At 53.1% G+C, this 14,407-nt stretch overlaps 1 long non-coding RNA gene across 9 annotated transcripts in view; it reads left to right on the plus strand.

The window, feature by feature from the left end:
- LOC102161661 (uncharacterized) overlaps positions 1 to 14,407 on the plus strand; it is a 509,074-nt gene that overhangs the window by 133,902 nt on the left and 360,765 nt on the right. The window lies entirely within an intron of this gene.

Consider the following 14,407-nt stretch of genomic DNA (forward strand, 5'->3'; position numbering starts at 1 on the left):
TCTGGAGTGCCACGACGGGAACTCTCCAGCCTGGTTTTTAAGAGGCAGCACAAGTCCTTGGTAAAGCATCACAGTAAAGACAGTTGAGAGGCAGTCTTAGACAGGTATGTCTACCTCCCAGGACTCAGGAGGCTCTGCGAGCAATGACCGTGCTTGATAACTTGTGTTTATCCTGAGTTTGACACAGATGATTCCAACATTCTTCGTTCTTTGGGATTCACAGCTCCTGTTATTGTCCAGATGAGAAGAAAATAAATACTGTGTCTGTTTGACTACACAATCCTTATCTTTAGCTAGATATCCATCAGAGTTCTGAAAGAATACAGAGTAAAAACTGGCAAAGCCGGAAAATTTAGCAAAGAGATATTGTCCAGATGGTGGCCTATTGAGAAAATACTAGGGTGATAATAGTAGGGGAACTGTTTCTGTCCCAGGACCTGAAGGAGCAAGAGGAGGGGGCGGTGATAGGGCCCCAGAGAGGAGAACTAATGGACCACTGCAGAACCGAGACGTCACCTGACAGAAAGGGCGGCTTCAGAAGAGGGATGCAGACAACTTGCAACAGCGGAGCAGAGAGGGAACCAGAAGAGCAGAGAGTTCAGTTCTGTATTCTCAGAGGGGTTCTCCCTTGTAGGACCAAAGCCAACCATCAGTCTCTGTCAGCTTATGTCATCTCTACAGCATCCATCCCATCCAAAACCAACTTCTGATGCTTTCATGGAAGGTCCTAGGGAAGGGTCTGATTGGGCAGGATTGAGCCATCACTGCTGCGCTGGGATAAAGCGTGCTGATCGGCTGAGTCTGCTCTGCAAAGGGACTCAGACAAGAAGGAGAAGGCCTGGTGCCGGGAGATGAAGGCAGGGAAGGGGTATGTGAATGGTGTCCCCTCATGTCCACTCTCCCGTTCTTCTCAGACCTGTGCTCTGGCTTCCACAGACCAGCCGCCCTATATTTACCTTCTCTGGAGGGCTGCTGAGCTCCCTGTGTCTCCATCCTAAATGTAGACTAAGCTCCTCCCCTAATTCCTCAGAATGGGTTCAATTCAGATGATTTTAACATTTGTCAAAACTCCATCGAAAGCTGGAGGGGCAGGAAAAAGCTGGACAAAGTTTGTGGGTTGAAGTTCAGTTTCGCTGTGGGCGCGGGTCCCAGGTCCATGTGCTTCTCTTGAACCTGCAGCCTGACAGCACGTGTCTGCAGCCAGTCCACCTGTCCCAAGAGCCCACCTCCCGCCTGCCATCGAGGGAGGTATTTCGGAACAGCAGAAGGAAAAACATCCCCGTTTCACCACACACACATATACACACAAGCACACGCACACACACGTACACACACACAGGCACACAGAATCCCAGTCTCGTCTCCCAGGGCACACCATCAGCTCAGAAGGGAGCTCCCTGCAGAATCCTGACCTCACAGGCCCACGGGGCCGTTTCACGTCCTCTTTCTGAGAATCTCTCCATCGTCAGAGAGGGTTTTGGCTTCTCCTTTGGAAAATCAAGGGATTTATTGAAATGCTTTGTTTTATTTTGTTTTTCTGAAATAAAAGAGCAGCTTTCCCTCCCAAAGATGGTTGAGGAAATATTTAAAGCTAAGCGCTTTAAAATAGCAGCATTTTCCACTCCTACCCATCAAGTATTCAAAAATACGGGGGTCTAGACTCAGAGTATCCAATTTTCACAAAGGTAAATTAAAATCAAGATGCATTATTGCAAAAGTCTATTTCCTGCTGGGAAAAACTGACCTGACATGAGTCAAGAGGGGAACATTCTAGAACGACAGCACGGTTTTTCCCATCCATGGAGAGCCCTAGCTGGGCCTCGGGGCCCACAGATCAGGGGCTGTGACAGTGGGCAAAACGCATCCCCTTTTCTTTCGCCCACATCTGGTGCTGGGTGATGATCAACCCTCCTGGGTCCTCTTCTCACTTTTTCTCCTTTAAAAAAAGGAGTTTTGTTTTTCTCATAGATGAGCTCTCTCCTCTACCCCCAGCCACCGCTTTGCAGTTTCCATAATCACGGAGCTCAAAACAACAGAGGAGATTCTGAGCTGAGGTTCGGGGTGCATCCCTAGCTGTGGGGACATTTTGAGCAGAGGTTTAACCGGTACCTTAGCATTCTGAAGATAATGCTACTCCATTATCTGCTGTTGTTATAAACATGTTATGATTTTTTTTTAACGTGCCCAAGCTCACACGGCATCATTGTCTCCTTTATTTGGAAAACGTTTACCACTTCTTCTGGCCCTGCTGCTTTTCAGTGAGGAAACTGAGCTCAGTCTGGGAGTTAAGTATTGATCCAAGAGGCAGGATGATCCATGGCGGAGCCCAGCTGGTGCGGTGCTGTCCTGGACTCCTGCATATCCCCTGGAACATCAGGACCCCAGCCTGCATCCGATGGAAGCTGGGACGGCCACAGAGCGCCAGATCCCCCCTGGCTCTGCCGCATGCACCAGGAGGCTACTGCTGTGTTAGCTCTCAGCAGGGCTGGGCATGCCTCAAAGTGTTCTCTCAGAAGCTCCTTCCTCCCGGGCAGCACCCCCTCCACAGTCTTAGGTGTCAGGAGACAGGGAGGCAGAGCTGAAGCACTCACCACTGACCTGCAGGGGGCGCCTATGGAAACAGGGAGGAGGCGCTTTGTTGGAAGCTGATTGTTTCTGTGCATGTGGCTGTGCCCAGGGTTCTCAGGGCACCTGAGCACAAGGTGGAGACAGATTGTAAGGTCATCACAATCCAGCAAAACCGTCCTCTTCACCATTTTCACTGTAGGCTGCTGTTTCTGGAGCACAACGATTTGACCTACCAGATTCTCCATGTGATCTCTCAGGAATCTTCCAAAGCTTTCTTGCAACCTTGGGCCCCAGATTGAAAGCTCCTCGTCTCCCACACCTGCTGAGAACATGCTCATTCATTCATTTTTTTTTTCACGCAATAAACATTGATTTGAGAGTTTATTAGAAAACGGGCTGTAGAGATGCCCAGGTGACTAAAAATAGACATAGTTCCTATCCTTTGGGGGCTTAGAGTTGCTGGGGTTTCCAGAAGATAAGTAAATAAATGAGCAAATAGAGTTACAAATTGTACACATGCTACAAAGTAACATCAGCAGTCATTGAGGCGAACTGTCATGTGTATGTGTGGTCATCCACTTGAAAGCTGGGCAAAGAAGGCCTTTGTGAGGATCTGGCATTTGAACCCTTCAGGGAAAGTGTTGGGGAGTGTGTTCCAGGCAGAGGTAGAGCATGTGCAAAGGTCCCGAGGTCAGGAAGTACTCAGCATGGCCCAGCACAGAACGGAGGCCAGTGGGGTTCTGGCATAAGGAGCCATGGACAAGCTAAGAATTCAGACTTTTTTCCCAAAGTTTAACAGGAAGTTAAGCACAGATGTGGTGGGACAGCTAAGAATCCAGACTTCCCCCCCCCCCCCGAAGTCTAACAGGAAGTTAAGCACAGATGTGACATAACAGCGCAATTTAGGTTGTAGAGGCCTCCTCAGCTGCAGTCAAGAGAGTGCAGTCAGGGGGCAGGGATGGGAGACGATGGAACAGCTAATAGCACCACGGTCCATGTGCGAGATGACGACAGCTTGAGCTCAGCGGTGTGCTGGGGTAAGGGATGCTGTTAAGCCGGGTCTCTGGGGATAAAAGAAAACAAAAACAAAAAAACGACAAACCTGAGAGTTAGGGATTGCTGGGTTCCCTAGTGTAACTACGCCCACCCAGGCGGTTCTGACTGCTCCTGTGAGGTCACGGGTCAGGGGGCTGAGACGTGATGAGCTGGACCAGCTGCAGCCCCTGTTGGAGGAGGACCCTCATCTGGGAGCTGGATAGAAGGGGCGCGAGGGACAGAAAGACGTGGAACAGCCTCCCACTTTTTGGTTCGGGTGGTGGAGAGGCTGGCAGAGCCACGGAGGGAGACAGAGAGCAGAAGGGCACAGATTTGTGGGCTGCCGCCCCCCCCCCCCGCCCCCACCATCCTCACCTGCTGGTAGTTGCAATCTGTTCCCCCTTGGTCCCCGTCGGGTAAACACACCACCCTGCTCACCTAGCGGCTGCCTGATGTGCTGCGGGGTCCGTGCAGTAAGGGACGGGAACAAGAGCGCTGGTCGGAGATCCAGAGACCAGGAAACCCAGCCTTAAGGACGTGAACTGGGGCTTAGGCGGCTGGCTGGCGGGTCAGAGCCCAGCCTGCTGACCCGAAGGGGTGAGCCCTCCCCTCTATGCCTGGTCCTGGGCTTGTTATTGGTAAAAATCTATTAAAAACCAAACACAGAAACAAAAGACCTTTATCTTATTTTTTCCCCTCAGCCCCTCTTTTCCCCAAATCGCTACACACACGGGGCAGTCGCCGCGCTAAAAACGGGTGGTGGGATATTCCCTCCGCAGCCCCGGGGAGAAGCGACTGTCCGCGTCAGAGCCCGCGACCCGCAGCCAGGCTGGGGCAGCCGCGGTCCCCGGAAGATACAGGCGGTGTGCTGGGGGCCTTGTCGGTGTTAATCCCACGGCCACTGCCGGTTCACCCAGGCCTGTGCGGCGGACCTGCGAGCTGAGCCTGCTGACATCAAAGGCTCCACCTGGGGGCCTTCTGCCGCTTTCCCCGGGGTCTCCCCAGCTGCAGGCCCCCGAGCACAGCATCGCCTGGGCTGTCGGGGCGGAGGATGATGTTTCTATCAGGATGCTGGGTGTGTGGCGCTGGCCTGCCCGCCAGGGCATTGATGATGTGAAGGAGTTTGGGGGGGTGTCGTGTTCTCTGTGATCCAGGGCGCATGTCAGGAGGAGGATGGGAGGTGAGGAAGGAGAGTGAGCTCCGGGTCCGGTGGATGTTGGTGTGAATCCCTGCTCAGGCTTCATTCCCTGTGGTTTGGGTGCGTTTCCTAAACTTGAGCCTCAGCGCTCCCACGTGGAAAGTGAGGGCCCTCTTAGCTCCCGCTCTCAGAGCCGTTCTGAAATCACAGGTTCACTTTTTTTTTTCTTTCTTCTCACCCGTGGCATGTGGAGGTTCCTGGGCCAGGGATGGCACTTGTGCCACATCAGTGACAGAGCCGGATCCTTAACTGATAGGCCACCAGGGAACTCCCGCAGGTCCACGTTTCACCACGTGGGCACCACCACTGTCCTGATGTTCGTATTCCTGATCTGAGTCCGCCAGCTCTGGGCTAAAATCCGAGTCCATCCCTCGTGCTCCTGGGCTGTTCATTCACCCCAGCCGCGTTCCCACTGCCCTCCAGTGGCCTTCAGGGGTGGTGGGTGTGACGATGCCAGCTCAAGCCCTGGGGTCCTGGGGGCCTGTGGTTTCTGCATGTCCCAGGAACCCCCTCCTCAGATCTTGGCGGGGGTGAGCGTTCCCTTTCCTGAGCGCCTTGCCCTCTTCTCTGTCCTCTGACCTCACTGTGATACCTGGCTCTTTTTCTCTGGGTTACACCCACCACCGCACATGCCCCACTCACAGGGTCCGAGTGTCTGGGGGCTGGAGGGTTCCCACCACAGCGTCTGCACGAGTGTCCCACCACCAGGTCTCCTGTGTCTGCATCTGAGAAGCTCTGGGCTCCCCCAGCGGTGGCACCTCTGCCTTCACTCATCATCCTTGGTCCTTCCTCTGCTGTCTGCTGGCTCCACCCCAGGACCTGTTCCTACCAGAATTCCTACACCTCCGGAAGACAGGGTGACTCCAAGCCTGGAGCATCTTGGGTACAAAATCTCAAAAGAAAGAAATCACCCTGAGAAAGTCCCTGACCCACCTCTCTGTCCTCTCCCTGAGGGCCCCAGTCAGTCCCCCAGCTCCTCTGAGAACTTTAAGATGGAAACCAGAGATGTCAGCAGTCCATCTGAAAGCACTGCTTCAAAAGCGCTGTTTTCTGTGTAGCACCATTATGTCCCGGCTGAGAAGGGCTGGGAACCATGAAATCCTTTTCTACCAGGACCTCACTGACATGCAGAAATCGAGAACTGGTTCCCACAGTAAGAGTTAAAAGGAAAAGGCACTATTAATTTTCCATTTTTAGCCATGAAATTTGCAGCTGTATGCTTATGAGAAGTATTATTTTAACCTTTATATTTCTCTTTACATTACTTTCTGGAGACAAAATTAAAAGTTAAAAATTGATACCTGACATCAAAAGCTCAGCATGCTAAAGGGTACAAGCCATGAACAAAAATAAGAAGAAATAGTGGCCTTTGAAGACTTTGGGAATAGAAATATATCACAAAGCCCTTGAATTGTCTATAAAGATAAATGTTGGAGAAACAGCCTATAAAGATAGATGACAGGGAAAGAGAGAAAACAAGATTTGAGGACTTGGGAATGGTCCTATAATTAAAGGAATGTAAAAAAACATCTGAAGAAGTTTCCAGAAGCTAATCAAGACGGCAGGCAATAATGGATGTCTGTCCGCTAACCTGCATTTCTTTTCTGTTGATAAATCTTGGGACTTTTGTTTTGTTTCTCCAAGACTGATAAAATACTCGGTCGGCGTCAGCGTGACTTTCCTGCCGCAGTGGGGACCTCTCCCGTGCTGACCTGTTCACGGGGTGTCCCGGGCTTTATCAGCCACGGGCTCCTAAAGGACATCCCTGTTTGCTCTCTGAGCCTCTCTGTCTCCAAAAGCCCTGAGGCAGGAGGAGAGAAACTCAACCCATGGAGCCTACCCGTCCCTTTCCTGATTATGAGAAGAGTTTCTGTAAATGAGCCAGGAGGATGAAAAATATAGACCAGATGATTATTGTGTTGGGAGAAAATACAGCCTTCACATCAAAAGAGAGCCGTGTATCAAAGGAAAGAAAATGGTAATGATAGCAGCAGTAAGAATAGTGAAGTCACTAGCATTTATTGAGTGCTTATAATGTGTCAGGCACTTAGGCGATGTCTTTTATTTCGTACAAGGACCACTTCAAATAGGTGTTATTGTCTTCATCCCACTGTATACGCTGTGTTCTCCCAGGTCTCCTGGAGAGGTTGGTGGGGCCCCAGGGACATGCAGCTGCAGTTCTAGCAACGGGCAGTGGGTACCACGGTACCAGGCACACGGTGCGTTCCTAGATCTCCTTCCTCACCAGCCACCAGCTTGGCTGAGCTGACATGTAGGAATCATTCACTTGCTTATTATCACTCATCCCTTGCCAAAAGGGACTTGGAGTTTTGTTGAAGAATGCCCAAGGGACCTGGCCTAGGTCTCCTGAAGGTGGCTTGGCCTCTGCCTTCAGTCAAAGTCAAAATTAAGATGCCTCAGCTTCTTCCAGGCTTCTTGTTAGCCATATAAATAATAAATACTCCTGTCTCTTTATCTTGATAAATCTCCCCTCTGCTATAAGTGGTCTTGGTGCCTCTCGATTGATGAATTCTTCAAAATCTCTTGAAACTTTCTGCTTCTTGTTGCCACAGTTCAACCCCAGCTTTCCCTGCTCACATCTGCTTGACTTAAACACAGCCGCCCCCAGAGCAGGTATGAGTTCTTGCTCCGAGAGGTGCTCCATTGGGTCCTGGGCCCTGGGCTCCTGTCCCCGCTCCCCCGAGCCTCTCCAGGCCAGTGTCTTGACCAGCCACACCCCCGCGGCCACCCTGCCTTGGGACCTGGACGTCGTGCAGCCAGCTTTGCCTCTGCTTTGCTGCCCATCTGCAGGGTTTTCCAGGGGGGGCCTCTTCCTTCCTCATTTCATCCCACCTCTTTCTCACGAAGCGAGGCCAGTGTTTATCTCGCAGGGGCCTTTCTTACCTGGTGCCTGAGACTTCCGACTCTGAGAGCAGGATTGGTTCAGTCAGAGAGTATGGCTCAGGATCTAGGGAACTTTCTACATCAGAAGAAAAAGGAGACAGGCAAGAAGGTGCCTTTGCTTTGACAAAAACACCCACCCCTGATGGATGCTTTGAAGTGTCCATGTCTACAGACACAGCTGGCTCCGGAAGAGACGTTGAGCGCTGACTTCTGGCAGAGGGACTCTCCTGCTGTCTCCTGTCATTAGTTCACGAGCACATAGGTTCAGCAACAAGTACCTTTTTGAAAATACAAAAAACCACAAACATGCTCCTCTCGGTGCTTCACTTTTTGGCCGAGAACGGGACGGGAGGTGCTCTCAGGCTCTGCAGCCCTTCCTTGGAATTGTTTGCCATTCTCTCGTAGGGAGCTTGGGAAAGGCTTTGGTTTTTTCACACGGTGGACCCTTGGGGCTAAGATAGAGCCTTAGGTAACTCCTGTCCTGTCGCCCTGGAGGCCTGGGCATTCTACCCGAGGAGCACACACGTACTTGCACACGCATGCATGCACACAGGTAGCAAGTGTACCGGGATGACCAGCTCGTGTCCGTTTGCCTGGCTTGCCCAGCTTTTAGCCCTGGACATCTTGTGTCCCAGAACACAGTTCGGGCAAAGCAGGACAACTGGTCACCTGCTGTTTACACGTACAGAGTGGACAGGCTTCTCTCCCGCTTCTGGAGGCTGGCGCCTCCTGACGCTGGAAGGTGGGATGTGAGGCTGAGAGGGAAGCTCCCTGTGTAAGGGAGGTGGGGGAGGAACACGGGGTCCCACGGGCTTTTATAGCTTGTGTCCTGAAGTCTCATCACCACGGGGGCCCTTGGGCTCTGAGGTCACTCACCTCCCCTGACCTTTGTCCAGTAGCAGAACCAGAGGCAGGCAGGGGGGATGGGGGATGGCGCTGAGAGCTGTCCCGAGGGTGTCGCCCGGGCTGCATAGGAGCATAGGTGCAGGGTAGACGCTGGCAGGAGCGTTGGACTGTGAGGCCACCCCGAGATCGGCCGTAGAAAGGGGCCCAGTCTTCCTGCATTGAAAGGTGTGGTGTGGGGCTGCAGGTGCAGCTGGGGATAATCAGGCTCCCACACCAAGTGTGCCCACAATATATTGATGCTCTTGGAGTTGCCGTCGTGGCACAGAGGAAATGAATCCGACCAGGAACCATGAGGTTGTGGGTTCGATCCCTGGCCTCGCTCAGTGGGTTAAGGATCCGGCGTTGCCCTGAGCTGTGGTGTAGGTCGCAGATGCGGCTTGGATCTGGCATTGCTGTGGCTACAGTGTAGGCTGGCAGCTACAGCTCCGATTCGACCCCTAGCCTGGGAACCTCCATATGCCGCGGGTGCAGCCTTCAAAAAGAAAAAAAGACCAAAAAAAAAAAAAAAATCTGATGCTCTTGTTTTCTTCACATCAAAGGAGTGGCCGCTGTGGACCTCTAGCTTCCTGGCCAGAGCACTCAGTGCCCGGCAGAGTTTTTCAGAAGTGCCAGGGTTTGAGGCCCCAGCCTGGCATTGAGGAGGTGGCTCTGGCCTCCGGGTCACAAGGCCAGGGTGCCCGTATCCCAGGTGAGGGTGCACGTAGGTCCAGGAGCTCTGCGCTTTTATACCCATCATGGGTTGCATGGATCCTTGGCCTGGAGCTCTGGGGTGTGAGGCAGGTGTACACAGGTGCCCCCGAGATACAGCCAAGCCTGGGGCAGCTTCTCAAGCCCCCACCCCTCAGAAGTCTCTTCCTCCCCATCTGTCTGCTCCGGGAGGACCTCCTTTTCCTCTTTTTTTTTTCCCCTGAAGATTCACCTCCTTTCTTGCTTCTCAGTCTCATCTCCTGTATTCTCCTCACCGGCCACCACTTCTAACACCTGCCAAGGTCTTTGCTGCCCCAGGGCCTCTGCACCTGCCATTCTCCTGCTGTCAGTGCTCTCTCCTGGATTTTGCGGTGTCCTAATCTTGATCGCATCTCAATCGTCATCTTCACAGAGGATCTTCTGTGCTCACTTGACCTTGCTTCTTACCCTTCATCACCCGTTTGCTTTTCTTCGTAAAATACAGTGCCATCTCATTGCTTTACTCTTCCTTGTTCATTGCTCGCCTGTCCCAGCAGAATGTCAGCCTACGAGGGTAGTGAGCCATCCTGTCTTGTTCACCTCCTAGTCTCTGGCACACAGTAGGTGCTCAGTAAGTGCCTGCTGCGTGATGACAGCTGCGCTCAGAACGTCTGCTCCTCCCATGTGAGAGCTGTTCCCTTAGGATTCCTTCTCCCAACTCCGGAGCCACTCTGACTGGAGTTGGCTGACTGGAGATTGAAAAGGAGGCTGTTTTATTGCCATTCTGGATCTCCTGGAATAGATCTATCTCTATCTTAATTAAAAAAAGAAGAAGAAACAATAAAATGCGTTGTTACAGATTGAATGGGTAAAACAGTCGGCTTGACAGTAATCTAGCAATTTAATTATGGCCAAACATGCCGGTGGAATACACGCACTCGGGGAGGAAGGGTTGAGGAGGCCCCATAAATCATTGTTTTTAAAAACAGAAGAAGCCTTTGTAATCATCCGGTTATAGCTGATGAGGCCGTAAAGAAGCTCTAGCAGGCCGGGTGCCAGGCATCGCGGGCTGCAGTGTGCGGGCATCGCGTTGGAACGGGAGGCTGTCTGGGGAAGGGCTGACCTGTGTGCCCATTTGTCTCAGCTGCGAAGCGGTCACTCAGGGCGGGAGCAGGTGGGTGCAGATCCTTCACGGCCAGCTGCCCGGCCCTGCCCGTCTTTGTTGACAGGAGTCAGGGGGAGACGGGGTGGCCAGAAGCAGCTGCAGCCCCAGTGGGCAGCCTCGCTGGGAGATGGGCTCTGGGAGCGCTCGCCCGCCCAGCCAGACCTGCTGCCCATCGTCCAGGCCCGGGGGCCAGGGCAGCCTCTGGGCCTGCTGCCCCCCGAGCAGTGCTGGTACCCGGCGTCTTCCAGGCTTTCCACCCTGGCTTCCCCACATGCCTGCCCCTTAGAGAGGCCCCCGGCCTGTCCACAGAGAACCTTCCATCACCACCCTCCTCTCACCACGACCCGTCACCTGCTTAGTCCTGCCTGGAGCCTTTCCGACTCAGCTACCACAGTCATCCGTTGGCCTCTGGCAGGGGAGGGCAGCTCAGCCTTGCTGCAGCTCTGCCTCTGGTACCTGGAGCAGTGCCAGGTGCTCTTTGTCTGGAGTGAATGAAGGAGGCCACCAGGACGCAGCTCTCCCCCGACTCGGAAGTCGGCTATTTCCCCCTCGTCTGCTCCTCAGGGACTGAGGGTGGAGGCGTTTCCAGCAGAGGCTTCAGGTGCCGTCTCACATCTGCAGAAGGGCCCCCGGATGGCCGTCATAGTTAGTTATTTTATTTTATTTTGGCCACACCCATGGCACATGGAAGTTCCTGGGCCAGGGTTTCGAAGCCACACCACAGCAATGCCACTGGATCCTTAACCTCTAGGCTACCAGGGAACTCCTGTTTTTAACCTTTTAAAGGATTTATTGAGGATAATATTATATACACACATTACTACAATACTGCAACCCATTACTATATTGTTATTGTGAGTGAGTCTGCTCATCATTACTATGGACTGATAAGTATTTCTAACTGTCTGACACATGAACATGTAGTAGACTCACACGTCCTGACACCCCAGTGTTGGGGGTGGAGATTGTAAAACAAGCTCTGGCCAGCGAGTGAGCGTGGCATCGGCATGTGTCGCTGTCAGGCCAGGGCACCTCACTGCTGACGTGAGAGCTACCCTGGGCTACGAGGCTCCCTCCAGATCTGAGCACCCGGTCAGCCTGGGTCCTCAGTGAGTGACGGCCTCCTTCGAGCGTGTCTGCCTCATCAGAAAGGGGCAGCCCCCTGTGCCTAGGAGCCTGTGTGTTATCACGATGTGGTGGTTAACATCCTGGTCCACTGTGACTTAGGGTTTATTTTTTTTAATGTAAAAGTAATTAAAGTACAACATAAAAATTCCCATGTCACAGGCATTTGTGGAGGTCACCCACATTTGCAGTACTGAGGGATTTGTTACTGTCCAAAGAACATCCTTGCAGGGTGTGTGTATTACAGCACACATGGTATAATGCATAGCTAGTATGTACATGTATGTGTAATATGTACCTGGCGTAATCTATGTGTATATATTTCATGCGTAGCTATGTTGTATAACACACATATTCAGCTACGTATGCCTGTATGTGCACGGAACGCTCATAAGAGACAGGCAGAGACGCCTAATGTGCCTGACTCGGATTTTCCAATTGCGGTCAGTCGGTAGATTTTTTCAGGTCTTCTAACCTTACAAGTAGGCCAATAAGAGCCTGAGACAGGGTCCCGAGGCGCCCAAGTCCCCGAGCTGAAGCGCAAGGCTGCCTGGGACCCAGAGAGGCTCTCCCGACTCCCCATGGAGCGCAGGTCCCTCTAACTCACCATGTCCTTTATTTTTCTGTTCCTTCTGATGAGGGAGGACTTTTCACCCTCGGAGCACAGCACAGGAAATATTCCAGACATCCTCATTTCTTAGTAACGGAGTCAGTCCTCGCCTTTCGTCACAGCTTTCTCGTCCCCTGACTCTGTGGGTTCCGTGTGGCGCCTCCGGCTGGCGTGATCTTCTGAGGATGCGGCCCACCGTCCCAGGCCTCAGCAGCGTCTCTGTAGATGAAAGCAGGCTTTTGGAAACATAGTTTGAGGCCCACATGCATGAATGGGATCTGGGGTGCCTGCTGCACGTGCAGGTTCCCGAGTCTTCCTCTAGACATACTGGAACGAAAAGCCCGGCGCTGGGGCCCAGGTCCAGGGGTGTTGAATGGTCACCTCCAGGAGAAGGTCCTTGGGCCCCTGGGCTTGAGAACCACCAGGAGTGATGATTAAACAGGTAGTCCCGGGCCAACCTTTCTTATCTGTAGGTGAGACTTAGGTGGCTGGGGGGACGAGAGTCAAAGTGGATCTTTCATGGAGAAGCCAAGGTTGGCAGGAACTGCAGAAGTTTGGTTTGCGGCCCTCTGACTTTGATGAGATGGGTGTGCTGGCGGGTGGTGTGCCCCTTCCCCCGTGTCTGGGTCGTGGCACTCACCACCCTGCTCCCCTCTCCGTCTGCGTGTCCTGGGCGGGGACTTACTCGTGGACTAAGGCACAGAGAGCCCCAGACACGGACAGCCCGCCTGGCCCCAGCCAGCCAGTCAGTTTATTCCACGCTGTGGCTACGGTCACTTGTTGGGGGATGGCTAGACACCCAGTGGTCGGTGAGCCCTGGGTCTTGTGCTGGGACCCTTGGAAAAGGCTCTTCTTTTTGCTGAACAGGAGCTGGTGGAAGGGAGCCTGAAGCTGCTGGGGGTTCTCTTTGCCCCCCCCGGGGGGGGAGCTGGCCCCAGGACGAAGGCAAGGAGATGGACATGCATCTGACAGCAGAGTTTACTGTTGCTCTTGGCCTTGTTCCAAGTGCCTGGTGATGGAAGCCAGCGACGTTCTCATTTGTAAGAAGCCGCTTTGCACCAGGTTTCTGTCACTTACAACCAAAAGGGTCCTGACCAACACATCTGTCTCTCACTCCCCGGTCTTGGTTTCTCAAATCGCCTGTGAGGCTGGGCCTGGCACCCTGAGCTGCCAGTGGTATTGGCGAGAGGTGACTGGCATTCCTACAGGGTGTTTTTCTAGTGGCAGTCGGGCCAAGCAAGTCACGTTGCCAAATGTATCGCCAGGGACAGTCACACACAGGTGGCTGGTTTGTCTCAGCAGATGGTGGCACCAGCTCCTCTGAGCCAAATCCCCAGCATAGTGGGGGGCGTCGGTTGGTCTCCTGTTGCTGCTGACTGTGCAGATGGCTCTGCCTGGAGACCCTTCAAGGTCCATTCTGAGGTCCTGCCATTCACTTTCTGCCAGTCACGCTGGCCCACGCTCAGTAAAAGGCTGGCTGCATCCTCCCCTCACGTCCCAGAAGTGAGGGTCGGGCGGAGAAACTGCCGACCAGGGTTTTAAATTAGTCTCCTACCTTTAAGGAAAAGAGCAAATCAGAAGTGTTGCAAGGAATCCCAGTGTGTGAAGGATAAAACAAGAAACTTCTCTGAAAAGGGATAGTGGTTCAGGTAGGTTAGAGAAACTGGTTTAAATGCAACTGAGTCGATTTTGTGCTGCAGGAATGTGCAGGCACGTGGTGTCACTCTCCAGCAGGCAGGCGTGGTGGCAGCACCTACTGATCTCACGTGCTCTAGGACCCTTGTTTGGGGAGCATCTCTTAGGACTGCAGGGTTTTAAGGATAAAATTTTCTTCCAAGGAGAGTCTTCTTCCCGCCTTGGCTTGGAAGCTCCCTGGGGTGAATTTCTAGGATGGAAACTAGAGTATGAAGGGCAGGTGCCCCCTGCTCGTTCAGAAGCGTCAGGAGACAGTGCTGGCCTGTCTCCTTTGCTGTTCCATCGCAGGACCTCTCCCAGCGCCTGGTCGTGGCTGGACGTGTGTGCTGGTTGGTGAGGCGGGAGCGGTGGATGGCTGAGGCATGTTCGCCGAGCCCGGCAACCGGTGTCGTGGTGGAGCCCGCCAGCTCTCTGCAGCCTCTGGGAGACTGATGCGAAGGGAGGCTCGTTTGTTTTCCTTGCGGTTCTAGAAGCCAGCACTGGGGTCAACGGGTAGCACTGTCAGAGAAGAGGAATCCAGCACAGGATCAAAGAG

This window comes from Sus scrofa, chromosome 17 (assembly GCF_054392235.1).
Source record: "Sus scrofa isolate SSC_HxYL_T2T_F1_AM1 chromosome 17, Sscrofa_HxYL_maternal_Yorkshire_Landrace_v2.0, whole genome shotgun sequence".
NCBI lineage: Eukaryota > Metazoa > Chordata > Mammalia > Artiodactyla > Suidae > Sus > Sus scrofa.